The sequence below is a fragment of the Musca autumnalis genome, unplaced genomic scaffold (assembly GCF_047663935.1).
Source record: "Musca autumnalis isolate F117 unplaced genomic scaffold, ASM4766393v1 scaffold_2, whole genome shotgun sequence".
Classification (NCBI taxonomy): domain Eukaryota; kingdom Metazoa; phylum Arthropoda; class Insecta; order Diptera; family Muscidae; genus Musca; species Musca autumnalis.
Genome location: NW_027411755.1, coordinates 116268644 through 116294138, shown reverse-complemented (window position 1 = coordinate 116294138; position 25495 = coordinate 116268644). Strand labels below are relative to the sequence as shown.

General features: G+C 33.0%; 1 pseudogene; it reads right to left on the bottom strand.

The window, feature by feature from the left end:
* Positions 1-19261, bottom strand: part of LOC141393045 (insulin gene enhancer protein isl-1-like) — a 92144-nt pseudogene extending 72883 nt beyond the window's left edge.
* Positions 19262-25495: the final 6234 nt, after the last annotated feature.

Below are 25495 nucleotides of genomic sequence, written 5' to 3'. Positions count from 1 at the left end.
AGAATCCGTCAATGGGAGAGAATGATTATTAGGTCTTGTCTTGGCATGAGGCCTCAATTAGGCGAGGATGAAATTTGGAGGCTGCTTCACATTTTCCCCTCTGACCGGATAGATGTATTTCTAGTTAGAAATGCACTAAACTTCCAAGAGAAGGTGTCGTATCTGAGCAACAAAATTTTTGAATTGATGTTAAAATCATAGTACTAGAATATCTTATATACTTGATGCAACTTATACACGTTTTTTCAACATAAACTTAGAAAAATAGAAATATGCTAATTAAAATTAAGTATTCGAATCAATAAATTTCAAAGCTATACTAATTTTGAAAAATTTACTGTTAAATTCAATTTGTAAGCTCCTAACAGTGCGCATCGCACATTGGACTGTAAAGTAAAAATATTTACATATGTAGCAGCCCTAGAAGGAGCAGAACATTTTCCCTCCTCTCAAAAATCATGGACAGAGCAGAAGTTGAATCCTCGAACTTCAGTGTGCAAGGTGGGCTTTATAGGTGAGCCCACCACCAACTATTATATTCGGTTAAAGCAGATATCGGCCACATACAGTGGGTGTCACTGAAAATGATGCTATCACAACTAAAAAATATAAACCCTGATAACTTCGAAACCAGTTCAGATTTTTTTTACAATTCAAAAATACAGTCAAAGTCGCTTATAACGTCGGTCAAGGGACACCAAAATCGGACGCTATAAGCGATAGTCGTTATAAATGATATTTATAAAAAGGTGAAATTATATCATGTATCGTGACTTTTGGGTATAAAAACATAGTTTTATTAAGTAAATAAATAAATTCAATTAAATTTTTTACTTTTTCATTCTATATACATTAGTAAAAATTACTTAAAAACAAAATAATAAAAACTAACGATACTAAATTCATTCTTCAGTAGATATATTACGTTAATAAAGGATATGGTTATATTTATAATAGTCTGTTGTTTAGTTTGGGATTTTGAATTCCAACATAAGTTCTAAATTTAACTCACATCTGAACTTTTAAAGAGTTTCCAATGTCAAAATTGTGTAGTTTTGTTTATACTGTCAATAACAAAAGTGTATTTTGACAGCTTAAATCAAGATTTGCTGTTTTTGTTTAGGATTATTTATTGGGATATGCTTGCAATCAAATACGTAGGCACTCTTAAATGTATGCAGCAAACTTTTAACCACAAACACACATTCAACCAACAATTTTAAAAATACTGAGGACGAATTGAAAATTTTAAAAATAAAAAAAAAAAATAAAAATACAAATTTCATCACAATAAATTTTCCAAAGTGTATGTATTTCATGGCTTTTTGCTTTTTTATGGTTGTAAAAAATACACTGAACACAGTTGGATCCTTTTTTTTTGGCAAATGTAGCATATAAAATAGGGTTATGACTTTTTTACAACCTCATATCCCTATATCACATTTTAATGAGCTTTTGCCTAAGATTAGATAAAATCTTAATTATAAGGTGATTCGATGAAAAAGCTCACACACAACCAAGACCGAGTCAACATCAAAAAGACAATGAAAATGGGAAAATATTGATTAGTTGCCAAAGAGAACCGTACCTAAAATCTTCTGAGCAATATTTTTGTAGAATATTTGGATGTTGAAAAATCTCATCTTGTGGTACTTCTACTACGGTTCAAGAAATAAAGGACGAAAGTGACATTTTTTCTCAACACGAAGATACAATAACCCCAAAGAGAGATATGAAGCTATTTTCCCAAGTATTATAGCGGAAAAATCAAGAAATTCATCACGCGATATCTCAGAAACTTGACCTAAGGGTTCCTTTTGGGTTCTTAATATACTAATCAAGGGCACAGTGTAATTCAATGTAATGAACGTTATTTTTGGCATTAATAGGCAGTAGATCATTCATTCTCGCTACAGGAAATCATTTTTGAAAAAAAAGTCAAAAATTCATAACCCTAATATAAATGTGTTTGTAAATGTGGGCATTTTTTGTCCTGTTTTAATTACTTGTGTATGGGTGTGTTTTTGTTTGAAGTACTCCCTGTTTGGTCGTTTATATTATTTTTTGTTTGAGGCTTTTTGTAACATCAGCGCCAACGTTGATTTATGTATTCATGCCTGTATGTTCACTTTTTCTTGTTTTGTTTCCTCTTGTTTTTTCTTAACATAAATTAAATATTTTTCCGCATGGGTTTTGTCTATTTGGTTTGGTTGTTGATGATAGTTAATATCACATGGTTAATATATCATTATCTGGTAAATACATAGGTATGTACATATCGCTCATTTACTCAAAGAGTGACACATCTCAAAAAATCGAGTTTCGAGAAAAACGCGTTTTAAGTTGGCGATTGAAGTTTGACTTCTATACTTGAAAATATTATTACACAAAAACTAAAATAACTACTTGGACCATATTTTGCAAGCAGCTAGCCAGATATCAGTGCTAAATTTTTGTGCAAGATAAAGCACGATTTGAAGTGTTTTAGTGCTTCATAAACTCCAAAAACGTTTGTGTTGAGTTATGCGAAACTCGTAGTAAATGAGCTGTAACTCGTCGAGTTTTAGAGATATCAGCATGAAAATTTGACACAAGATAAAGTAGAAGTCGTAGAAAAAATAGAAATTGCTAACTCAGAAAACGCGTTTTTTGAGTTATGCCACTTTTTGAGTAAATGAGCGATATGTATATATGTTTATGTATGTTTGTGTGAGCGTGATTATAGTATTTGAAATTAATGCGAACGAATGAAAGAATATTAAGACCGCAAAAACGGTAGCCTAACATGTGACAACAGCTGACACTTTAATATGCCACTCCAAAATTCAGCGCCAATTTAAACAGCTGCCATGCGATTAATAACAAAAGCAACAACTTGATTATGGTCAATTGATAACAGTAATTTTGTGAAAATGATATACAAATAAATATACTTATGTAAGTGTGTATTCATACCCTGTAAAACTAGAGCTGTGAACAACTCTAAATCTTCTAATCATTTATCGTTAAAAGCGACTACTGTTCTTTGCAACGAGGCGTTGTAAATGAGAAATACAGTAGCCATTCAGTTGCCTTTTGCTGGTTCCATGATAGTGGAAGTGTGAATTTGTAGAGCAAAAAAGGGAAAATTGTTGCTTGAAAATTGGTTGGCCAAGTAATTATTATAAGGCCAAACAAATTTGGATTTTGGCTAATGATTGCAGAGATAAGTTTAATTTATTAAAACTAATTATGTATTAATTGTTAATTAATTATTATTAATAGTATAATGTTCCACAAACATTCCAGAAGGGACAAGGGAGATTTCTCTCATATCAATGAGTGCGCCCCGATTCATATTTGCTCAATGATATGGGACCTACTTTTTATTTAATGGCACAAATACTCAGGAAATGTCGCCAACATTACACTAGGGGTATTTTGCCACTGTTGAAAATGAGATGTTGTCTGACCTAGGAATCGAACCCCAGACATTTAGCTTGCAAGGTGGGTGTGCATGCCATTGCACCGCGGGTGGTGTTCTTATTTAAGCCTTAGTTATTAAATTCATAGAATTTGAATCCCCAGCTGATTTCATTTAATTACACAATTGTTTATGCTGCCTAATAGAATATACTCAAAGACCCCCTTGAGAAGCTGTGACGAAAATACTTTCAATAAATTAGTTTAATTTAAAATTGTTTGATTTTCTTAGCAAAACTTTTTTAACTATTCTTCAGTTTCTATTATTGTTTATTATTGTTTTTCATTCTATTTAGAGGGATTTTTTCATATTGTTTTATTTCCAAATTTGTTTTCCCCCTGAAAACACCACGGCGATGAAGACGACAATGAGGCCCAACAAAAAGCATGCCAATGAAAAGAAAACAAAAACAACTTTAAGTTTTGTATGTGAGTAAACATTTTTTAATGTATTTTTCATGTAAATTGTTTTCGCAACAAAACGTTGAGTATACCAGACGCACACACATGTACATACGACTACTACGTACAAACTGGGTTACAATTGTGGACAATTCATCCATGAAAAACTAAAGTTAACTTTTAGTAGGTCCACTAATTCTCTATCCTCCTTTTCTCTTGCCGTGATTTTCAAATGTGAACTTTAACGAAATTACTAAAAGGGCACAGAAACGATGAGTTGTGAGGTAAATAACTCAGGCATAGAATTGGTTTTGTTTTTTACTTGAGCAGGGACGTAGTCAGAAATGCATCTCGGCGCCATTTAGGGGGGAGGGGGTGGTACTAATGGACAAAATTCGAACTTTTGTGAGTAAAATATACAAAAAATGTCTACAAATTTACCATTTCATGGGGAGGGCCCCCTGGGGGGCTGGGTTACCGGCTGCGTCGGTGGACTTGAGCAAATCTGTAAGGTGACAGCTGTGTTTAGAATTTTGTTTACTTGATTTTTTTGGCATACAAGATTCTGATTAAGCTTTCAAATAATTTGTTTTTTATAATTAATTATAGTGAACTAATTAATTAATCAATTTATTTAAAGAAATTATAAATATTACATGTTGTTATTATTACAAGACCGTAACTCTTTCAATCCATCGAAAATATGGAATTTTATAAGCTTGTTGAACTAAATGAAAAGGAAGAGCAAGAAGAACGGTAATCGGACATAATACCGATCGTTCCTTTATGGAATAGTTCCTTTGAACTAGTTCGTTTCGGAACAAGTTAACTCTAATTTAAATATTAAATAATAAAAAAGAAATTCTGGAATATTCCTGCTTAAATATTCCTTTTGCATGAAAATTAACTACCTATAAACTTTACCATTATTTTTCTGCTCAATAAAGTTGAATTGATATAATGCATTGTTTAGACAAATAATATGCACATTAATACACCATTATATCATATAACATTATGTCACTCCAGCTTCATAAAAACAAAAGAATATTATAGTATTTCCATTTTGGTTAAGTTATAGAAACTGTAGGTCTTGCTTAATAATTTTCTTATCATATTTTGGGATTATTCGGTGGCATCTTACACACAAACACTTTAATATTTGTATTTACAAATGTCCTGTGCTGGCAATGACAAATAAAACAAGATCTATTATATAAACCAAAAATAGAATATTAATGTATGTACATTTCAAAGATTTATGATTAGTTATTTATGTGATTTGAAGAGAAATTTTTTGAAAATTTGTAAATAAATGTTAATTAAGTTTTATACATTTATAAATAAAGCACTAATGCACTTTTCAATAAATAATAATTAAATCGTTATAAATTATTATGTACACAACAATTTGCACTACACAGAAATGAAATACAATGTCTGTTTATGTATTTTATGTTTCTGTGTGTGTTCATGAATGAACAAATAATAATACCATAAATATACTTAGTTGAATGGAGTATAATGTAGAACATTTATGGAAAAGTTTAATGGAAAGCAAGAAATGAGTTCAAAATACACCAAGATGCTTCTATAATATTAGGTGTGTCTTTTTACTTACTAAATGTTGCTGAAACATTTTTTTCAGCAACTTTTCCTTTATACAACTGTCAAAATTTGCAACATTAGTAATAATTATTACTAATTATCACGTAAAAAGACACTGCTATTGTTGTATTTTAAGGTAGCAGCAACTGAATGTATTTGATTATATTTGGATTAAAAATTAATGTATGTACATGCATATATAGTAAAATAAGCAGAAGCAATATCTCTAAATTTAAGCACAATTTCGAGCTTTACCGTTTTTTATTTATCAAATCGATTAAAAGAGCAAAACGGTTAAATATATTTTAAATAAATAGAATGCCAAATCTCAGAAATTATGTGTTGAGCAATTAAAATAGATTTTATATAAAATGGGCATAAAATATTACTATTGCATACATTTTATTAATGCATTTCTCAAATTTGAACTCGATTCCTTTTTTCGTTTGTCCAAGGCCATGTTTATTGATTCAATTCCTCAACGCAAACAGTATGGCTTACTAAATAATCATTAATAATTTGACGCCGCAGAGATAAGCTGTAACACATTTTAAATGTATTTTAACAATCATCAAATTAATTTTGCACCAAAAAAATTCAATTATTAAAAAACGAGCCAATCCAAAAATGTTATAAACTTAAACTAAAAACTTAAACGCATTTTACATTTAACATGTTTTATAAAACATTCATCATTTAGGTTGTCAATTCCATACAATATCTGTCAAATAAATGACGTAAACTCCCAAAACCCCTGTTTTAAGTGCAAGTGTAAAATTCGTTTTACTAACTAATACTTATGACCACTTATATCTAGTATTTACAATTGCTCTGTTCCAGAACCTGCAAGAAGCTACTATTTTTTTAATACGATAACATTTTTTCCTTTATGTTATCGGAAAAAATTGTACAAATTAGTAGATTCTTGCAGTTCTGGAACATACCAAGTATATACAAGAGGTATCACTGCGTGTTGTGTCGCCTGAGACAAAAAAATAAGCGATTGTTTACATATAATAGCCCCTCGATCACCTTCGATAGCTCAGTTGATTGAGCGTTGGACTGTTGAACTCGATTCCTTCAAATACGCAATAATATATAAATCTAATTTGGTAAGCCGACAAATGAGACGCGGACTGCAAAATCGATAACATTGTAATATCAAGTCATAACCGCAAGGCTTCTTTATTTGAAGAAGGTCATATTCTTACGGTTCTTATCTTCAAATCAAAAAGTTTCCTTGACCTTTAACGATTTGTCTGTTAAAAATAAATAAATACCTATGCTATTGATAAATCTAAATTAACATTGCCATTAGACCATTTATAAATATATATTTAAAAAACAAAGAACAATTTAATTCCCATTATTTGATAACACACACAAATAATGATTCAAATGAATCGACCGAACCTACCTACACACATTACAAATTGTGATTGCTGCAATTTTATTTGGAAATTAAATGTAATTATTAAAAAAATTGCATAGAATTTAAATTGCTAATAAAATGCAAATTTTACTTTTAATGTTGCAATAACAAAAACGTTTTATTATTCCCGAATGGTGTTTTTGGGTGATATGACTATTTAATAATAATTATTATACATAGTAGCAACAGTAACAATAACAATTGATTTTATTTTCTAATTCAACCACATAATCATTCGACAAAACAGGTAAATGGACGAACTGGCAGACAGACCGATGGAACTATAAACAAATAGATTGCCAGCAAAAAGTCAAATTGAACTAATTAAACAAAATATTTGTAATATTTTGTTTGCCCATTACATAGATAAATAGAAAATAAATTGGCAGCTGCCCTAATGCTACTCAGATACAATTTTGATTTATACACAATTTGGAAAATGATATTTAATTCTTTCGAGTTGTCATAAGAGGTTCATTGAAAAATTAGGAGTCTACCGAAGTCCCACACATGCAACCATTATGCTACGTTTTACGGGTGGTTAAGTCCGATCATCAGGCATATGTTGTTTTTTTTTTTATCAGGCGAAGGCAAAGCTTGGTAACTACATCCTTTTCACATGTAATTCGAATATTTTTCAGTTGTAATTTGAAACATTTCCCTTGTGATTTGAGAATTCCAATTGAATTTCGAATTATTTCATTTGCTACCACCAGTGAAACCAGGTAACGTAATTTGGTGACTATGTGGGTTCGAGTCCTTGGCTTTCCTTTTTCACTTGCAAATAATTTCCGATCATCAAGCTCAACTCTAAACGAGAAAATTAATAAAAAATCATTAAAAATGATATTCGCCCTAACAGGCAAAATTTCAAAAAATAAAAACACAGGCTGAGCCCGGTAGGGATTTGTACCCACGTCCTTGAAAACATATAAAAAAATGTTGTCAGGGCGTGTTAGTGTTCAAAGCCAAAACTCATAACTTCAAAGGCAGCACAAAAAAGCGTTTGTCGTGAAGAAAATACATTTCAGCGGCCAAATATCCGCGTAAATGTATAAAACACATTTGCATTTGAAAAACGAAAAGTTCTAGGACAGAGAAGCCATTACATAGTCGATACGTCCGAAGATCTGCTTTACCACCAGTGAAACCAGGTAACGTAATTTGGTGACTATGCGGGTTCGAGTCCTTGGCTTTCCTTTATCACTTGCAAATAATTTCCGATTATCAAGCTCAACTCTAAACGAGAAAATTAATAAGAACTTTATTCATGTTGTGAAATGACTGGTTTTTTATTTATTCACTAAACTGAACAACAAAGCTTTAATATTTTTTATTCTTTTAATACACTCCACCATAATATGAAGGGTATAAATAAATTTGTCATTCCGTTTGAAACACATATAAATATTCGTCGGAGACCCTATAAGGTATATATATTCTTGATCAGCATGAAATTCTAAGTCGAAATGGCCATGTCCGTCCGTCTGTTGAAATCAAGTATTTTTTTCTAGAAGTTTGGTATTGAAAGTGGGCTATAAAGGTCCACGTTTTGATATAGCATACACAGAACGAATTTCGGTATTTTGACGGTTTAGGCCTCATTATAACACCGAAATGGCTGAAATTTGTTGTTTAGTCTTCGTTGATGGTACAAAACTATCCACTTGAAAGTTTTCGGTATAGGTCCCAAATTCATATAGCCCCCATAGAACGGTATCTACCGGCTTTCGGTATTTTGAAGGTTGTGTCCTCAATATCCCACCGAAAGCACTGAAATTGGGTAGTTAGTCTTTGTTGGGAGTATTAAACGTTCCACCTGAAATTTCTCGGTATAGGTCCACGTTTTCATACCTCCCGATTTTCGGTATTTTGAAGGTTGTGTCCTCAATATCCCACCGAAACCACTGAAATTGGGTAGTTAGTCTTTGTTGGGGGTATTAAACATTCCACCTGAAATGTCTCGGTATAGGTCTACGCCTCCCGATTTTCTGTATTTTGAAGGTGATGGCCTCAATATCCACCAAAACGGCTGAAGTTTTGTACTTAGTCTTCGTTGAGGTATAAATTTGAATTTTGTCGATATAGGTGCACGCCTTCATATAGCGCCCATAGAACTGTACCTCCCGATTTTCGATATTTTGAAGGTTCAGTATTATTAAAACACCAAAACAGCTGACATTTGGTGGAGAGTGTTAAAGAAAGAAAGGTTCCCTCCGACTTTTCGTGTTTTGAAAAATTTTTCATACAGAATGTTTTGGAAAGAACTACGATGACGCCCCATATGAGTTCTTTTGAAAGGAGTATTATCACTTGGGATATACTAATCCTGCAATAAGAGGAAGTACTTAGTATTTTCATAAACGAATGGAAACTAATTATTCTTATTCACTTCAATAAAGTTCGTTGTGGAGGGTATAAAAAGTTCAGCCCGACCGAACTTAATTCCGTTCTTACTTGTTATTATTTATTGTTGTTGCTGGTTTGCAGTGTTTTTATTTTGTAATTATTAGCTAATTAGTGTAGATTTGTTCACATAAAAATGTCGTTCAACTTTTGACGCAAAAAAGAAAAGAGTAAGAAAATAACAACAATAAAATTGCCATTAAACACAAACAACAAAGTCTGGCTGTTTTACTGACAACAACTTTGCAAATGACTACCAACCGCCAGACAGTAACCCGTTTTTTTAATGTCACCAAATCAAGAGTAATTTAAATGATCATCGAAATCGTGGTCACACTCACTCATTCACTCACGTCTACATACGCACATTCGATGTAAAATAACAAAAAATATCAATGAACATTTTTAAAACATTTGCTGCAATTAACTACGAAAACGGTAAGTTTTTTTCTGGTAATTTATGTTTATTTGTTTTTATATTTTTTTTACAATCAGGTTAATCTGTTTAGCGATCTATCAATGTATGGCCGGCTGGCAAATATTTTTATAATTTGGATACAATTTTTATTATGATTTCTGTGGAAAGCCAAGAAGTAAAGACATGCTGCAATTTATTTTACTCATGGAAAGAAAGAGAAGTGGGTGTCTTATTAATAAACAAATTAAATTTATGTGTCAATATTCTTTTTATTAATACTTTTTTCATGCGAAATGTATGGCCAATAGAAAAGTTGTATCAAAGCAGTAGTAGAACTACAAATATGCACGCAGAAAAATATATGTTAGAAATATGTTTGGTTGCAAACATAATTTGTTTGTGTCCCAGCAAATATATGTTTGCAACATTTTGTAACATATCTCAATTTAATATGTTTATGTACCAACATATTTTTTATGTTAGAACATATTTTTTATGGGTGGAGAGGATTTTTGTCAAAGAGAGTAACAACAGGGCTCTCGCAGCTGCGGAATTCTGGTTTATAATAAAGAGCTGTGTACATGGTGTAATGCGTAAAACACGTGTGTTTCGTGCATTGTGGTTGTTAACCAACGTAGCAAGCGAAGAGGAAAAGAAAAAAATGGTATTAAATATGTTGGTCTTTTTCATCAGTGTTCTAGAGAACATCGCTGAGTAAAGACGGTAAAGTGAGTGAATAAATCAGTGTTTTGTCTTTTCTTAAAGAAATTGTGCATCTTAGTAAATTAAATGTCCAATACATTTTATAATTGAATCAAAAAGGTGAATGGAAATATTTTATTGGACAAGGAAGAAATCGCATTTAATATTGCTAATTACATCAATACATTTTTCATATACATATATACATACATATGTATATTTGAAATATGGATGTACCTATTTATTACATTATATAATCATTTGATCCCAGGTGCCGATTTCCCGCTGATGATTTCAACTTTGAAGAACATGTGTTCTATTTCACAACTAAGAAGAAGCGTTCAACGATGTTTCTATATAATTTTTTTCTTTTTAAAAGTGCGACTTTTTATAATTTATTTCATTCAGTTTTTGTTTTATTAAAGTGTGTTTTGTATTTCCTTGGAATTTTGTATGCACCTATGTGTTAGAAACAGCCAGTGAGCGCTTGCTGGGAGCAAGTGAGTATACATTTCAATGTGTTTTACATTGACATTTACGCTCCGTTGCTCTCAGAAAGCGCCCACTGGTGCATGTGTTTGTTTTTTTGTGGCTTTTGGGTTTGTATTTGTTTGTACCCAAACATATATTTGTTTGCAGGACCCAAACATATGCTATGTTTGGGACTGCTTGCAAACAAATATATGTTTGCTGCAAAATAAGTTTGGGACATATGTTAGAGAGGCCATTTTTGTCTGTGTGTGCCAATCGATGTTTTTTTGTCCAGATGTTTAATGCCCATAAAGTGAATTATTTAATTTGTTTCAAATGAATGTTTATATATTTTTCGATTATTTAAAATATACAGCAGCAAAACCAACTAAAAATCATAGACAATATTGAAAGATTGTCGGAATGGTTTTATATATGCCAAAATGCTTATAAAAGAAATATTTAAATATTATATTTCATTTAATTTTAAAATTGTATGTTAAAAGAATTTATATATGTAGTTACATATATGAGTGAATATTGCGAAAAGACTTGTTTTTGGGGTCGAAATCGGCAAAGTACGAAAATGGGTTTAAATAAACATTTTTCGGCTTATACTGTTTTATAAGACAATTTTTTGCATTAATTAGCGATGGACCTTTTTTATGTCATTACCGTAGTTAGAAAATAAGCACGGTAATGAGTGTCACGGTAATGAGGGAAACGTGATCATTCTTGGTTTTAAATGTGGAAATCTTCAAAATTTGTTAGAAAATATAATTTAATTCAACGAAGGCTTAAGAAATGAATACACCATTACCATAAATTTGGAAATTATAATATAAATAACGAGAAAGATACTCAGCACGGTAATGACAAATTTTCGGGAACATGCACAAAAAACACTAAACACTTCAACAGTTCTCAAACAACTGACTATATTTTTCACTTCTGTCAATTATCTTTAAAATAAACGGGAAATGTCATTGACAGATTACTTAAACAAAAAAACAGGGTTAAAGCATTTTTTTTCTTAAAAAACACATTGGCGCACGGGAATGGCAAAAAATAGGGACACGACTAAAATGTCTCAAAATCATAATTTAAAAAATAAAATGATATTTACCTTATTTATATAATATATTTTGAAATATTAATGTATATCAGTATTTTTTGATCACAAAACGACTGGGGACATGCCACGGTAATGAGAATTTGCACCTTTCGACCAATTTTTTGATTTTCGAGTCTCGTTTAAGGAAATTTTGTTTTACTTATTCCATTTCTAAGAATTAATTTTTTTCAATATTTTTAACCTTAAATGCGTCGGGACACAGAAACAAGTATTTTCGCAATATTCACCCATTTATGTATTTAGTTTTTTTATAGTTCATTCTTCGGGACATTTTATTATATTAAACACTTCTAATTTTAATGTCGTTTGTAATTATTATCTTGTGTCTAAATGTGTACCTATCTATATGTCCAGTCAATGTGAAATGTACTGCTGGTGCAATGTTTTGTTCTAAAAGTTTCTCCATTTTCCAATCCGACTTATGTGCGGAAGTGTAGTTTTTAATTTTGTTTTTGTTATGCCAACATATACCTTTCAGTATATTGTTACGGAATTAGGTTTACCTAATCTTCGTGTAGACGTTGTTTTACTCCCCGAAACTATTTGTACCAAATAAAACAGAGTTCGTTTTAGATTACGTTTCTACAATGCTTTATTTATTTTATTACACTTATTCAGAACCGACAGTAATTACTAAGCATACAGCTTAAATCTAGTAAGCACACAGCTTTCCTTTACTTCATCTTTAACCGACTGTTCAGGTTGACGTTTAAAACACAACTCATTGTCTCGCCACTACCCTGTATTTATTCAAATCGCCTCTTGTTCCTGATGTTTCTAGACAGAAGATCTGGCAACATCTAGATCCAATCCATGCAACAAACACAAAGGGTACAACGAAAACAAATGTATATCAAGATAAACATGAAAAGAAAGAACTTGAAGGAATGAGAAAATTCTACGTGTAATTGTTATTGTTAAATAATTCAAATGAACTAACAGCTTAATAGAAACTCAAATTTTTAAATTAACGGAAAATATTTAGTTTCCTATCAGCTACATTCTTAACAAAATCCCGTTACATTTTATCTTATAAACTAGATTGCACCTGTTTTGTTTTTTGAGCTTGCCTTTGGTTTTACTTAATAATATTTTGGCGGATTTGTTCAATTTTTTCAGCTAATTGGTACCTATTTATCCATATATAAATCTTAGACTTTCAAAGTTTTTCAGATAGTCCAGGAATATAAGTAATTCGTTTATATAATTTTTTATTTTCTTGGTCTTTAGGTTATCACCAAAATAAAGAAATTAAAAAAAATATATATATAGCATTTCCAAATTATATGAAACCTTTTCCAAATAGAATGAAGCCTTTTCCAATTTAAATGAAACCTTTTCCAAATTGAATGAAACTTTTTCCAAATTAAATGAAACCTTTTCCAATTTAAATGAAATCTTTTCCAATTCAAGTGAAACCTTTTCCAAATTGAGTGAATCGTTTATTTTTATTGAAAGAAATACTAAAATCATATTAATTTTTAACGGGTTTTCATTTAAATACTAATTAATAATTATACTCTCAGCCTTTAGGCTAAAGAGGGTATTTACACTTTGATACGACCAAAAATGTGCCTCATAGAAATAATGGTTTTAGACCCCAAGTATGTTTGTACGATATCCGTTTCAAACAATTTTGAGTAGATCTAGCAATGTCCGTCCGTCCGTCTGTCTGTCTGTCTGTCTGTCTGTCTGTCTGGCAGGCTGGTGCGCACGATAACTCTCGAACGGATCAATCGATTCGGTTCAAATTTTGGGTATCGAAATATTTTGTCCAGATTCGATTTAAGTTCGAAGATGGGCCATATAGGTCCACTCCTTCAGGTACCTCCCCCACAAATGTTCAAAAATTGTCACAAAACTTGTGCGCACGATAACTCTTGTAGGGAATAACCGATTTGGTCCATACTTTGCACATCGTGTAATTTCTACCAAACTTATATGAGGTTCCAATATGGACTCAATCGGTCCACTCCTTCGGGTACCTCCCACCCAAAATTTTGGAAAAGTTCAGTTTAGGACCTGGTCTCGATTCGCTTTGATTTTTGTTTACCCAAGTTGTATTCGCTGTCCTCTATACGACGCTGTAAGTTTCATTAGGGGAAAGTCCATACTTCCTGAGAAAATAGCCTGAAAGTTACAAAAAACCCTATGACACCGTGTGTAGTGGTTGGAGCGCAAGATAACTCTCGAACGGATCTGCCGATTCTGTCCAAAATTTGGCTTTCGTAATATTTTGTCCAAACTTAGTTCAAGTTCAAAGATGGATTATATCGGTCCACTCCTTCCGGTACCTCCCCCACAAAAGTTCGAAAATGTTCGGAAAATTTGTGTGTACGATAACTCTTGAAGGGAGTAAACGATTTGTTTACTATACTACATACTTTGCACATTATGAAATTTCTACCAGACTTAGATGAGGTTCCAATATCAACTCAATCGGTAAACTCCTTCGAGTACCTCCCACACAAAATTTCGGAAAAGTCCAGTTTAGGACCTGCTCTCGAATCGCCATGGTTTTTGTTGTAACATCTTGTATTCACTGTCCCCTATACGAAGGTACAACTTTCCTCAAGGGCAAGTCCATACTTCCTGAAAAAAATAGCCTGAAAGTTGAATAACAAACCCTATGACACCATGTTTATGGGTGGAAGCGCAAGATAATTCTCAAACGGAAATGCCGATTCCGGCCAAAATGTGGCCTTCGTAATATTGTTTCCAAACTTACTTATGTTCGTAGATAAGTCATATCGGTCTACTCCTTCAGGTACCTACCCCACAAAAGTTAAAAAATATTCGGAAAAATTGTGCGCACGATAACTCTTGATGGGAGTGACCGATTTGGTCCATACTTTACACATTCTCATAATATCTACCAGATATAGATCAGGTTCGAATATGGACTATATTTGTCCACTCCATCCCGTACCTCCCACACAAAATTTTGGATAAGTTCACTTTAAGACCTGCTATTGAATCACTTTGATTTATGTTGAAGCAACTTACATTCGCTGCCTCAATTACGATGGTAAAAGTTGTTTCAGGGGCAAGTCCATACTTCTTGAGAAAACAGCTCGAAGGGTTAAAAAACCCCCTATGGCACCCCCATTGTCTATGTCGGTCCATTCCTTTAAGTACGTTTTCCGCAAAATTTTTGAACTTTAACCCTAATCAACATTTTTGTCGGTTCATACGACTAAAATTTTGAAACCCCCTAAATACATAAGTTTTTTGTGAAAAAAGTGTTTCCATTTGCACAGGCTGAGGGTATATCTCTGTCGGCAAAGCCGACTGATACTTTTTTACTTGTTATTGACCAATATCGAAGTTTAAACTCAAATAATCCGAAAGAGAGGATTTAGGTTTAAAAAATTGGTTCAATTAACCAGGGCTATATGTTATTTCTAATGAAGTGGTTCATGACATAGTATCATATCCCTATTATCATATCTATTGCATAATTAAAACTGGACTGTTGATTGAGGTGTTGGATACTTCGCATAAATTATATTTTTTTATATTTTTTGAAAATGTCGTACTATCGGGTTCAATCTTGGGGGATATGGCGGTAAAAGTTTCAAATTGAAAATGCGGCTAAGATCTTCAAAATATAGCATTTCCAAATTAAATGAAACCTTTTCCAAATTGAATGAAACCTTTTCCAAATTAAATGAAACCTTTTCCAAATCAAATGAAACCTTTTCCAAATCGTCACGTCAACGGTATTACGATCTATTGTCCGATCGCGTAGTACTGCTCTGGCGCACAATTTTATTTTTGAAAAGTGTTTTTCAGGATAATTTTTATGCAATAACTTAATAAGTAAACGAACACACATAATGATAGAATTAAACCTGCGTAATTTTAAGTTTTGAATGCCAAATTCAGCAATGTTGAACCCAATAGTAAAGGCATATTCAAAAACTAAATTGTGTGCCAGAGTGGTACTACGCGATCAGACATTACATCGTAATATCGTTGACGTGATTGAGCAACAGCTCACTAAACAGGACTGCTCCAATTATGTAATGACCATGTCCAATGAAAATTCCACATGCACAATTCAACCGATTTCATTGGTTTTCCCCATTTTGTAAAGCTTACTAAATTTTCTTTTTGACAAAAGTAAATAATTACGCAGTTTGGTGTCTTCTACGCAGCCTAGAGCGTGAGGAAAAGAATTTTCCTGTTTTTAATGCGTTTTTATCACACTTAAATCACTATAATAAAACCATTTGTAACCCGATTTTTAAAAATTATGGCTTGTTCGAAAGACTTTTTAAATAAAAAATAAACTGTAAAAGTCCGTTGTGGAAAAAATAAGTTATGTCCGTTTTAAATTGAAAATCCATGAAACCCCGTTTTTCACTACATTTACCGTTATAAAAACAAAACACGAAGCGACCCAAACAAACCAAAGGTATTTTCGGCTTCCATGGACTCCCACAATACCGAATTTATGCATCAGAACCCCTGCAAATTTTCACTGTAGCACAGTGTAATTATTAAATTTTTTTATATGAGAAAGCAAAAAACCAATGAATTATGAATGAAAACCTGTTAAAAACTGATTTGATTTTAATATTTCTTTCTATAAAAATAAAGGTTTCATTTGATTTGGAAAACGTTTCATTTGAATTGGAAAAGGTTTCATTTGAATTGGAAAAGGTTTAATTTAATTTGGAAAAAGTTTCATTTAATTTGTAAAAGGTTGCATTTAATTCGGAAAAAGTTTCATTCAATTTTAAAAAGGTTTCATTTAATTTGGAAATGCTACATATGTCAATTTTCTTTTAAGTGGTATTCAAATTCGCGAGAACTGGTAGAATAATTCAAATACACACTCGATGAAGCATTTACTAATGCTTAGAATGGGAACAAATATTATGTTGACATCACGAAACTTGCAAATGAGGACTATAAATTACGAGTTTACCACTCCTTTAGTAAATTTTGTTTTCTTAAAACAAAAACAAGTAAAAAAGTATCAGTCGGCCTTGCCAACAGAGATATACCCTCAGCCTGTGTATATTGAAACATTTTTTCCCAAAAAACATATGTATTTAGGGGTTTTTAAAAATTTTGGGCATTTGAGCCGACAAAAATGTTCATTAGGATTAGAGATCAAAAGTTTTGCGGAGGAAATACTAAAAGGAATGGATCTACATTGACCATTATGGAAGTGGATCTCCAGCCACTACATATGGGGGTTTTTACACCCTTCGGGATGTTTGCTCAACAAGTATGAACTTGCCCGTGAAAAAACGTTTACCATCGTAATTGAGGCATCGAATGCAAGTTGCTTCAACAAAAACCAAAGTGATTCGATAGCAGGTATTAAAGTGAACTTATCCGAAATTTTGTGTGGGAGGTACCGGATGGAGTGGACAAATATAGTCCATATTTTAACCTGATCTATATCTAGCAGATATATTAGGATGTGTACAGTATGGACCAATTCGGCCACTCCCTTCAAGAGTTGCCGTATGAACAAATTTTCCGAATATATTTGAACTTTTGTGGGGGAGGTACCTGAAGGAGTGGACCGATATGGCTTATCTTCAAACTTAAACTATGTTTGTACAAAATATTACTAAGGCCAAATTTATGACCCAATCGGCAGATCCGATCGAGAGTTATCTTGCGCTCCAACCACCTCACATAAAATTTGTTGCAACTTTCAGGCAATTTTCTCAGGAAGTATGGACTTGCCCCTAATTAAACTTGTACCGTCGTATGGAGGGCATTCAATACAAGTTGCTAAAACAAAAATCAGAGCGATTCGAGAGATGGCTCTAAACTGAACTTTTCCAAAATTTTGTGTGGGAGGTACCAGAAGGAGTGAACCGATTGAGCCTATATTGAAACATTATCTAAGTCTGGTACACATTTTACGATGGGCAAAGTATGGACCAAATCGGTTACTCCCTTCAAGAGTTATCGTGCGCACAAATTTTCCGAACATTTTCGAACTTTTGTTGGGGAGGCACCGGAAGGAGTGGACCATCTTCGAACTTAAACTAAGTTTGTGCAAAATATTACGAAAGCCAAAATCTATGCGAATTTGCCGACGGCAACTTATTGGCTCAATCTCATTGGAATATGGTATGTTCCAAAACTCCAAGGATCTGAAACTTTTTACCATTTTTTTCGATAACAAAAAGGAAAAATTTTTTATCGTTTTAAAAATGTGTAGATTCTTGCAGGTTCTGGAACAGGCATATATTTTCGAAAGATTGCTGTTAGCGTGTTCTGCAAGAATCTGCTAATTTTTACTATTTTTGATAACATAAAGGAACAATTGTTATCGTAGTATAAATTTGCAGGTTCTGGAACAGGCATTCTATTTGAATCTATAAAAAACCATTTAAAAACACAAATGTTGTTGGTACTTACTTATCACATCATGGCCATGACAAATCCAAATCCAGGTGCTGGTTCGTCAACAAAGATGTTTGTAATCCAGTTTGACTGTGATTGTTCAGGGGAATCTGGTGAGCCAAATGGCCACCAATCTCTGCCATAACAATAAGCATTCTGTAAACAATTTCTAATATTCCAAAAATGATTTGTTTTTATAGTGCTTTGCTTTTTAATATTTCTTTTTTTGAAAATTTGTATTTTCCTTGTTTGATTTTAGTTAATTTGGTTTGAGCTAAAACTTTATTTTCTTTTTGTTGCTGTTGTTATTTGGTTGGTTATCCTTTGAATGAATCGTTGGTTTGTTTTACGGTACTGTGCAAAGATTTAAGGGGGAAGATAAATGGGGCGTTTATGTGTGTGTACTTTTTGCGGTTGTTGATTCTACTTTTGTCGTTTCTTTTTATGTGGTCTTGAATTAATTTTTATTTGACTTTCATGGCCAAGCTGACTTTTTTTTGTGGTTTTCATAAATTTTTCACCAATTTGTTATCACTTGACATCTGTCACTTTTGTTTGCCAAATTTTTCATACCTGACCAAGAATTTTGTTATTGTTAAAAAACTGAACATAAAAAAATTAAAATAATAAATTCGAGAATTTGTTTTTGGTTGTTGAGTTTTTGAATTTTTCTTTTAATTTGGTTGTTGTTTTTTTTTTAATCCATTTGAGAACGTATGTGACGATATTTATTAAACGCGCGTCTTACGGAATTCGCAATAGAAGCAGGATGGACATATTGAAACTTAATCGAGAGAGTGTGTGTGTGAAATTCATAAGACGAATTTTGTTTTAGCGTTCTGCAGCCCAGTACAGAGTTAACGCGCAGTAAAGCATCCCGTACAACTAACCCGGACAAGCAATTTACGTTTTGTACGCTGTGTGTATCCACACATTGTTGTTGTTTCTTTCAAGTCTTCTTCCCCTTACTAAAATGAGACATTCAACAACACTAGAGGGAAAGAGACCGAGACAGCAACAATGAATTAATATAATTATTTGCTTAATGTTGTTCTCATGCGAAGATGTGTACTTGATAAGAATTCGAACAGGGGAAGTCAAGGCAGGCATATTTTCGAAAATTACTGCCATCTCTTTTCCTCTATACAACATGCTCTTTCTATTCCATGAAAATATATAATTTGTATGCACTAGTCACAGAGAATCTGAGATGCAGGAATTCTCCCATCATTCTCGTGCTCAACCAGAAAAAATATTGGAGAGGTTTTGTTGTGTTTTTATACCCTCCACTATAGTATGGAGGGTATATTAAGTTTGTTTTTCCGTTTGTAACGAATTGAAATACTCATTGGCGACCCTATAAAGTATATGGGGAATTCCAAGTGAAATCGGACAGTTCGGAGAAAAGTAATTTTTGATTTCAATTGTTTTTGGTTCAATTAATGCTCCTAGCCAACAGAACATTTTAGTATATTTTAAAATTTTTTTTTGACCAACGGTACAGAGATATCGCCTATTGAAATTATCACATTTTTAAAGAACTATGTCCAAATAAATACTCATAACTTCTTTAATATTGGTCCAAATGGACCAATGCACAGTGGGCTTCAATGCAATTTTCGGGATTTAATATTTAAAATCAATTTTTAAATATGATTGTACCCGTCGATGTTTTCAAAAAAATTATATGTTAAACTACGTTCAATTACAAAAATTTTAAGCTCTAAATCGTAATGGGATGCGAATAAATACTATTTTTTCTGAATTTTTTAAAATTTGTCAATACAATTTTTCCTTTATACCTTTGTCCAAAATTTATTATTTAATTAAAAAAATTAAAAATTTCATTTATAAATATTTGTTTTGATTTTATATTTATAAATTTATCTCAAACATCTTAAAAACTGCGTCATTTTTCGATTTTGAAAATGCATCAGCGAAAATTCCATTAATGTCCACTGTGGATTTGTTTTCTATTTTTTATGATAAATATATAATATATAATGATAAATATGTACTCTTAGCTTCAAAAATACAGGAAATACAAATTTCGGACAAAGGTATTAAGGAAAAATTGTATTGATAAATTGTAAAAAATTCAGAAAAAATAGTAATCGTCCGAATCCCATTACCACATAGGGCTTAAATTTTTTGTAATTGAACGTAGTTTAACATATAATTTTTTTGAAAAAATCGACGGGTACAATCATATTTAAAAATTGATTTTAAATATTAAATCCCGAAAATTGCATTGAAGCCCACTGTGCATTTCTCTTTTAAGTATTTCTTTCGATAGCTGATGAAAAAACAAACAATTCAAAAAAAAAGATGGTCCCATTTGGACCAATATTAAAGAAGTTATGAGTATTTATTTGGACATAGTTCTTTAAAAATGTGATAATTTCAATAGGCGATATCTCTGTACCGTTGGTCAAAAAAAAATTTTAAAATATACTAAAATGTTCTGTTGGCTAGGAGCATTAATTGAACCAAAAACAATTGAAATCAAAAATTACTTTTCTCCGAACTGTCCGATTTCACTTGGAATTCCCCATATATATTCTTTATCAGGGTAAAATTCTGAGTCGATCTGTGCATGTCCGTCCGTCCGTCTGTGGTAATCACTCTAGCATCCACAAAAATGGAGATAGGACGCTGAAATTTTGGGAAAAAATCGTCTTTTGTTTGCAGGCAGGTCAAGTTCGATGATGGGCGTTTAGGTATAGACCCCATATAACTGTACCACCCGATTTACGGTATTTTGACGTTTTTAGCTACATTTTCAGACCGATTTAGCTATAATTCGACATTTAGGGTTCTTAAGTGTCAATAAACTTATATAACTAAACTTGTGGACATAGGCCCATGTTTTGTAATAGCCCCCATATAACGGTACCGCCCGATTTCAGGTATTTTGACGTTTCAAGCCACATTTTTAGACCTAATTAGCTATAATTTGACAAAAAGCTTATATTCGAAAAATTATGAACTTAGGTCCATGTTTTGGTATAGCCCCCATATAACGGTAACTCCCGATTTTCGGTATTTTGAGAATTTTAACCAAAATTTTTAACCGAATTAGCTGTAATTTGAACATTTGACATTTGAAGTTCTTAGTGGTCACCACACCTCTCCACCAAAAATTGTCAACATCGGTCCATGTTTGGATATAGCCTTCATATAACGGTACCTCCCGATTTTCAGTAATTTGGCAGTTTTAATTTCAATTTTAACCGAACTAGCTGTAATTTGGCATTTGTAGGTTGTAGTAGTCACCTATATAACGGTACCTCCTGATTTTCGGTACTTTGAGGATTTTACTTAAAATGCTTAACCGAGCGTAGGTCCATGTTTTGGTATAGCCCCAAAACAAACCTTCCGATTTTCCGTACCTTAGCTTTATTTGTTGTCCGAACTTTCTGTAATTTGAAATTTAAGAGCCAACAAAAATTGTTCATTTAAGTTCATACTTTCGTCTAGCCCACATATAGCGGTACCTCCGAACTAGCTGTTAATGACATTTGAAGTTCCCACTGATCACAATCCACTAGAAATATTCAACATAGGTCTAAGTTTTGGTATAGCCTCCATATAACGCTATGTACTGATTTTCGGTATTTTGAGGATTTTAGCTATAATTTTTAACCGAATTAGGAGTTATTTGACATTAGAGGGTCTATCAACATACTTCCATGTTTTATTATAACTCCTATATAACGGTACCTCCCACTTTCTAGCCCAACAAAAATTGTCAACATACATATGTAGTTAGATATAGACACATTATCTGACATTTTAACGTATCCATTTAAAGTTGGGGACAGGGATGAAAGGTAATTATTCCATTTTAGTTAAGAATATTTTATGGTGGAGGGTGTGAAAAGTTCGGCCGAACTTAACGCCTTTTTACTTGTTATTTGTTGTTTTTAAACCCTCAGCATTTATGCTAACGAGGGTATATACACTTTCATACGGGCAAAATGTGCCTCATCGAAATTATGGTTTTAGACCCCAAGTATGTTTGGACGAAATGTGTTTCAGACAATTTGGAGTCGATTGAGCAATGTCCGTCCGTCTGTCTGCCTGTCTGGTTGGAGCGCACGATAACTCTTGAACGGATAAACCGATTCCGTTCAAATTTTGGCTTTCGTAATATTTTACCCAAACTAAGTTTATGTTCGAAGATGGGCTATATCGGTCCACTCCTTCCGGTACCTCCCCCACAAAAGTTCGAAAAAGTTCGGAAAATTGGTGCGCACGATAACTCTTGATGGCAGTAACCGATTTGGTCCATGCTTTGCCCATCGTGAAACGTGTACCAGACTTAAATAAGGTTTCAATATGGACTCAATCGGTCCACTACTTCGGGTACCTCCCATACAAAATTTCGGAAAAGTTCAGTTTAGGGCCATCTATCTAATCGCTTTGATTTTTGTTTTAGCAACTTGTATTCACTGCCGACGGTACAAGTTGCATCAGGGGCAAGTCCATACTTCCTGCGAAAATAGCCTGAGAGTTGCAAAAAACCCCTATGACACCGTGTGAGGTGGTTGGAGCACAATATAACACTCGAACGGATTTGCCAATTCGGTCTACAATTTGGCCTTAGTAATATTTTGTTCAAACATAGTTTAAGTTTGAAGATAAGCCATATCGGTCCACTCCTTCAGGTACCTCCCCCACAAAAGTTCAAAAATGTTCGGAAAAAATTTTGAAGGAAGTAGCCGAATTGGTCTATACTTTACACATCCTAATATATCTACCAAATATTGATCAAGTTCAAATATGGACTATATTTGTCCACTCAATCCTGTGCCTCCTACACAAAATTTCGGATAAATTCACTTTAAGGCCTGATATGGAATCACTTTGATTTTTGTTGAAGCAACTTGCATTCGCTGCCTCAATTACGATGGTAAAAGTTTTTGTAGGGGCAAGTCCATACTTCTTGAGCAAACAGCCCGAAGAATGTAAAAACCCCCTATGGCACCATATGCTGTGGCTGGAGATCCACGTCCATTACGGTTAATGTCGATCCATTCCTTTTAATATTTCCTCCGCAAAACTATTGATTTGTAATCCCTATCAACATTTTTGTCGGTTCAAACGCCTAACATTTTTAAAACCCCCTAAATACATACGTATTTTGGGAAAAAATGTTTCAATATACACAGGCTGTGGGTATATCTCTGTCGGCAATGCCGACCGATACCTTTTTACTTGTTCTTCCTTTTTATTTCCTGTAAATGGCGTTTTTGTCGGCCAATCAAATAGAGCATGCGCTCGCTATTCCAGATTCTCCGGCAAATTGCCCCACCTTCCAATTAGCCAGGAAAACTCGTTGTTGTTGCTGTTGCATGCGGGTTTTGTTGGCTGGCCTTAGCAAATTTTCAGAATTTCACATTAATCGGTTGTGTGTATTTGTAAATGGCTCTCGGTTTAGTTTCCTTTTGGAATCATATTCCGTTTTGCCAGTTTGCACATTAAACATTTCGCGTTCATTTATATAAGTGGAATTTAAATAATCTTGGCTGGTTGATGCCAGTTGAACACGATTTTAAACGTTTATGGATTTACGGAAACACAAAAGTGTACGCAATCGGCTAAGGAGAACAACATGACGGAACTGACTTGTGGTCGGTCTCTTGGCGAAAGAAAAAGAAAAGAAGAAAAACTTGCGGCAGTAATTGTTGTTCGCATGCTTTGTTGAGAGGCACAATGGCGGTTACTGGAGCGCCGCACCTTTCTTCCTCACATCAGTGCAATTTATGCTCTTCTTTTATTTGTCTCAACTTGGGAGCAGACAGAGAACAAAAACAAGGCACAAACGTTTGCCATTTTTTGCAACAACGGAATCAAGAAGAAGAAGAATAAAACAAATTATAGATGGAATATAAAATGGTGTTTGGTGTTTATTTCTTCTATAACTTTTTTACCGCTAACTTCTGGGTTGATCTGTCTGCCAACTGCCAAATTGTCGCTGTCAACGTTTTGCCAATCCTTTGACAAATTCAGCTCAAACCTTCGGCATCCCTTATGATTCAAACCCTAAGAGATCTTACTATAGCATGAAGAGATTTCTGTTCGAAAATATTTAAAATTTCGGAACAAACATTACCTTCAAACATCAACGAGTGTTCAAGGGGACAATGTGTGCACGATTCCCAGCAAAAACTATAAATATAAAAATGCAGCTCAATCGCTTTATGATTTAATGATTTTTACAAGGACTTGCGTTGCTAAAATGCACTCCGGCTTGCTTCCTTGCCACGTATATTACTTGAGTGTATTGAACTGATCTAAAAGGGCATACCATGGAAAGTGTTTTGGAATAAGTGTTATTTTCAAGTTTTATGTTGAATAGTCATTACGAAATATCATTTATGTAAAAAGACTACATAGTAAACAAAACGGAGACGGAAGCTAAATTATAAGCATCTTAAAATCTTTTGACAAACATATACAATTCATACACGAAGAAAATGATAATCAAAAATTACAATATTTGGATTCAATAATAATTCGACGACGCAACAAAATTACACTATATTGGCAACCAAAGCCGACAGCATTCGGACGATTAATCCATTTTATTCAAAACAGACGAAGAATACTAACCACGTCTTTAAACTTTATAAATAGGATCTTCAGTTTAAGCGACGAAAGATATCATCAAAAGAACGAAGACAACATTTTCGAGATATTAACGAAAACAATAGCTAATTTAATTCAACATGATAAATATAAGCAGGACTCAACAAGAGAACAAGGAAATCAAAAATTATCCGATACCTAATATTGCTGGACTTTCAGAAAGATTTTTTAACTTCGATGCTTATAATAAAAGCAAATACCTAGCAATTGGCTCCGAAAACCGACAATTTATTTAATAAAACCAACAAATTTGCAGAAGATAGTGCAATTTCGTTTATTAAATAAAATGTAATGGAGACGAAATAAAAATTTTCAGTAGAGATAAAATGCTACTATTTTTTTGACACATCGGTGATTGGGAAAAAGTTTAAATGTAATTATAAAAATGTATCAAAAAATGATCGTTTTTTATCTCTCCTGAACG